Source organism: Chiloscyllium plagiosum, unplaced genomic scaffold (assembly GCF_037043375.1).
Source record: "Chiloscyllium plagiosum isolate Xiang-an unplaced genomic scaffold, Cpla_swu_hap1 HiC_scaffold_32, whole genome shotgun sequence".
NCBI lineage: Eukaryota > Metazoa > Chordata > Chondrichthyes > Orectolobiformes > Hemiscylliidae > Chiloscyllium > Chiloscyllium plagiosum.
Genome location: NW_028270170.1, coordinates 3,101,248 through 3,106,320, shown reverse-complemented (window position 1 = coordinate 3,106,320; position 5,073 = coordinate 3,101,248). Strand labels below are relative to the sequence as shown.

Below are 5,073 nucleotides of genomic sequence, written 5' to 3'. Positions count from 1 at the left end.
ACCCTATTATCTGTAGAAAGACTAATCTATTCCTACCTACCAGTGAAGAAAGGTAACTGGACCCAAGATGTAAGCTCTTATTTCTCTCCACAGTGGCTGCCAGACCGCTGAGATTTTCCAGAAATTTGTTTTTGTTTCAGATTTCCAGCCTCTGCAGTTCTTTGTACAGTACTTATTTTTGTCTGCAGACATGGTTCTTAGTTGAGGTTATGGGCTTTTGGGTAGTGCTGGTATCTGTGTAATAAGGAAGTTTGAGTATTGTATGTTGTTAGTTTGGAATTTGAAGCCTTTGACTGTTATAGTTTCTGGAATAATGCCCAAGATGACTTTATTGCTGGGTGTGATATGGAGTTGCTGAAACTCTGCAGGGTTTGATTTTAATCCCATGCTAGTTACGTAAACTGTGTATATTATACACCTGTTATAGGGATGACTAGATTCAGGGGTTGCAGTGTGGTAGTACAGTGCATATTTTGGGGGTAATATGGTGCATTTTTCAGGGTTGAAGTGTATTTTCTGGGCCTGTTCTTTAGCAGAAGCTGCTGTCTGAGTGTGATATCATTTGTACAGCTACTCATTCTGACCTTGAGGGTTCTAGTATTTGGGGGGGAAAATGATTTGTATATCCTTGTTTAGCAATTGCAAGTGTTTTTTTTTGGTATTACTGTTTACTTCCCCACCCCTTTTTATCCTGACACACTCTGTGCAGCAACAATTAAGTGATGAGTGCAAAATATACCAATTCTTTATGATGTTGTCATTAGCCTTTTAGCAGGATTCTGTTTTGTGCTATTATGACAATTTGCCTACAAACGCTCCTGTTTAATTTTACCGTTCAGGTCACTAGTGATGAGTGCTTATATGCATTGACTCCACATGGTGTGTGGTGATGAATGTTATATTCCAGACTGTATTCAAACAAAATTAAAGTCTACACTTTGTGAGAGCATTATTTCAGTTAACTACACTCCATAAAACACTCATCTGACCGATTTACTAGCTCCCCATATTTATACAATCAGCGCTCCCCATATTTATACAATCAGCGCGCACCCAGTTTATATTACTAATCAACATGTTCAGAGATGTTCTTTCCCACCTCTGGAGCAAGTGGGACTTGAACCCAGGCGTCTTGGTTCAGAGGTAGGGGCATTACCACACCAAGAGCCCTATAATTCAAATTTATTGTACAAATTCTTTCCTGACTATGAATGCAAACACAATTGCTGCTTTTGTTTTCCCTTTGTTTCTAACCAACCTGTTTGGAGATGTTATTACACACCTCTAGAATAGGTGGGACTTGAACCTGGGTCTCTTGGTATAGGGATAGGGACACTACCATTGGTTCATAGGAGGGCTACACATGCTGACCAGCTGTAGAGATTGGCAGCACACACCTGATTCACTCTTATTTAATTTATTCATCACCTGTTGCCTCATTTCAATTGGAAGAAAACAATAACTTGACCCTGAGGGCAGTATCTACAACTGCATTCTGCAGGTTGCTGCTAATCTGGTGTTATGTTCAGCACAACATAACACGTGAGTTGAAGGATCCCTTTCTGTGCTGTACTGTTCAATGTTCTATCCAGTTTCCCCTTAAATGTATTGATACTATTCACCTTGACCTGTGGTCATGGGATTCCCATTCTCACCTGAATGCACTTAATTTACTAATTACTTTTTTTATATTTACCATCCTCACCCCTCCATATGCCTCAAACTGAGGCCTACTAGGGCCAGTTCAGAGGGCAGTTAAAAGTAAACCACATTGTGGACCTGGAGTCACACGTAAGTCAGACCAGGTAAGGTTGGCAGATTTTTTTCACTAAGAGCAATTAATAAATTTTTTTTTAAAAACAAAATCCATCAATGGTGACATTGTCAACACTAGACCAGCTTTTAATTCAAGGTTTTTGTAATTTAGTTCAAACTTTATCTGCCGTGGAGGAGTTTGGACTCCTGTTCTGAGAGCATTAGTCAGGGCCTCTAGTTTAATAGCCCCATGTCATTACTCCTACACCACTATCTCTGGAAGAAAGACTTAGATTGTTCAGACATTCCTGAAAGATATAACATCTTAGTCTGGCATCATAATTTTTACAATCTTTTATTACCCTGCATAATAACACCTTAGTGCCATCAGTGTTGTCATCTTTCTGTGAGAGTTTCATTGTTTCCCTCTCCTTTTTTCTCTTTTTTTTCTTTTCTGTCTCCCTGTCTGTCTCCCTCCCTCCCACCCCACCACCACCCCAGGATTTTCAGACACTGTTCAGCATGAATCAGCTGGAGTGTGTTGAGAGCTCTGTGGGAGGCTGCCTCTTGAATAAACTGTAATTGGTTCTGGTTAGTGCACAACTGAGCTTGTTCTTCCTGTCGATCAAGTTATGTAGGCAAATTCCACTTTGTGGTGTCATTTGTTTGCTCTGTCTTCACAAATTTTAAATCTTGCAATAGGTCATCACGTTATAGTCATAAAGATGTACAGCAGATATTGTTGACCAGAAATTAATCTAGTCCCATTTGCTGGCATTTGGCCCATATCTCTCAACCCTTTCTATTCATGTACCCATCTAGATGCCTTTTAAATATTGTAATTGTACTAGCCTCCACCACTGCCTCTGGCAGCTTGTTCCATACATGCACCACCCTCTGCATGAAGAAGTTGCCCCTTCGGTCCCTTTTAAATCTTTCTCCCTCTCACCTTAAACCTATGCCCTCTAGTTTTTAACTTTCCCACCCTGGGGGAAGACCTTGTCTATTTACTCTATCCATGCCCCTCATGATTTATACACCCCCCCCCCCCCCCAACAATAAGGTTACTCCTCAGCCTCCGCTCTAGGGAAAACAGCCCCAGCCTATTTAGTCTCTCCCTATAGCAGAAAGCCTGCAACCCTGACAGCATCCTTGTACATCTTTTCTGAACTCTTTCAAGTTTCACAGCATCCTTTCTATAGCAGGGAGATCAGAATTGTATGCAGTATTCCAAAAGTGTCCTAACCAATGTCTTGTCTAGCCACAACATGACCTCCCAACTCCTATACTCAATGCTCTGACCAATAAAGCCAGGCAGCATCAAGAGGTGAAAAAGTCAACATTTTGGATAAACCCTTCTTTAGGACTTGGGGGTGAGGCGAGCTGCAGAGAAAGGGATGGAAGAGGGGCAAAGTGGTGAGGTAGTGATAGGTGAACACAGGTAGAGGGTTTGGCCTGGCTATTGGATGGGAGGAATGAATCTGGTTGGCTGGAAGGAAAGAGCAGTAAGTAAAGTGGAAGGGGGGAGGAGGGGGGTCTGGAAAGGGAATCTGGGGATAGGAAAGGGAGAAATTGGAGAACTCAATGTTGAGTCCTTTGCCCAGCCTACAGTAAATTCCTCCTTAACCCTCATTGCCAAACAGCTTCTGTTATCCTGTGCCTGACCCTCCCTTCCCTCCATCTCTCGGGGTGTCTTCCTGGGGTGTGCAATATTCCCAGTGTGATTTAGAAAGGGCCAGTTGCTATAGGCTTTAAACCTTCCACACCAACTGCTCACAATGGAGAAGACTGACAACTTGCTGGATAGGAGCAGCGCTAAGATGAAGGGGAATTCTCTGATATGCTGTGGAGAGATGTTTGAGTCAGTTGGAGAATTCTGATTTAGTTTCAGAAATTTCCATTCAGAAATGACAGCAATTATCAAATTTCATTTGATGTGAAGAGAAGTTTCTTGGATGGGCTTTTCAAAAGATTCCAAATACCTTGTACTCTCTCTCGGTTATGTTTTTTAGATTAGATTCCCTACGGTGTGGAATAGGCCCTTCGGCCCAGCAAGTCCACACCGACCCTCCGAAGTGCAACCCACCCAGTCCCGTTTCCCTCTGACTATTGCACCTAACACTATGGGAAATTTAGCGTGGCCAGTTCACCTGACCTGCACATCTTTGGACTGTGGGAGGAAACCGGAGCACCCGGAACAAACCCACAGACACTGGGAGAATGTGCAAACTCCACACAAGGTCGCCCAAAGGCTGGAATTGAACCTGGGACCATCGTGCTGCGAGGCAGCAGTGCTAACCACTGAACCACCGTGCCATCCCAACTGTTTTCACTTCAGACTTTGTTTCTTTAGTCTGGGTGTTAAGCAGGTGATGGCTCAGATTTCAGTACATGCTCTCTCTTTCCTCTTAATACTCTACTTTCTACAATCCAGAGTCTCTGACCGTCTCTGCAGTTACAACATTTGATTATACAACAGTCCAAAGAAGTATTGACAGCAGGTTCAAGATGGGGCTTACATTATTCAGCATACTGTTTGATAACTGCTGTCAAGGTAGAGCATAGGGTTACTTAGAATAAGTTGCTGTCTATCTCTTGAACTGAAAGCAAACCTCTCCACAGTCATCATCAAACTCCCAGCATAGGTATAGCACAGGGTTATGTACAGAGTAAATCTTCCTCTAATTGCCTCAATAGTATGCTATAAACCCACATTCAATTGTGATTCTGAACTATATCTCTAAACTTGTTTCCTTAGTACACTAACCTTGCTTGTGGCTTCAGTGTCAATTTCCTGAATGTTGCATGAAATGGGAAGTGGGATTGTGGAAAGTGTTTACAGCTATTTCTGGTTTGCGGAGGCAAGTTTTGAAATCCATGTAGCAGGATCAAATGGATTGTGTATAATCTGTTGCTCACCTTGTTCTCTTTGTTTATGTCTAGCATTTGATTTGAGTCCAACTTTCTGTTCCTTTGCACCGATCAGTTATTTTGATAGGGTATCAGCCAAGGCTGCTCTGACGATAGCAACTCTTAACTTTCTGGGCCAAAGACTGAAACTTCGCTCCAGAGACCATACTTTAGAATGACATTGCAGAGTTAGTATCGAGGGAATGCTGCATTGTCTGAGGATCTGTCTTCCAGTCAGAACATTTCGACCACAACTGCTCCAGGTGCATAGGAAAGATTCCATGGGAGTATTTTGAAGAATAGAGAGGTGGTGCCTGGTGTTTTGTCCAATGTTTGCTGATTAATAGCTTTACTCAAACTGTTCCTGTTTTACTGCTTGTGGGAACTTGCTGTACATAAATTTGCTGC

At 42.4% G+C, this 5,073-nt stretch overlaps 1 pseudogene; it reads left to right on the top strand.

Moving 5' to 3' along the window:
• Positions 1-4,844, top strand: part of LOC122539720 (cartilage-associated protein pseudogene) — a 16,977-nt pseudogene extending 12,133 nt beyond the window's left edge.
• Positions 4,845-5,073: the final 229 nt, after the last annotated feature.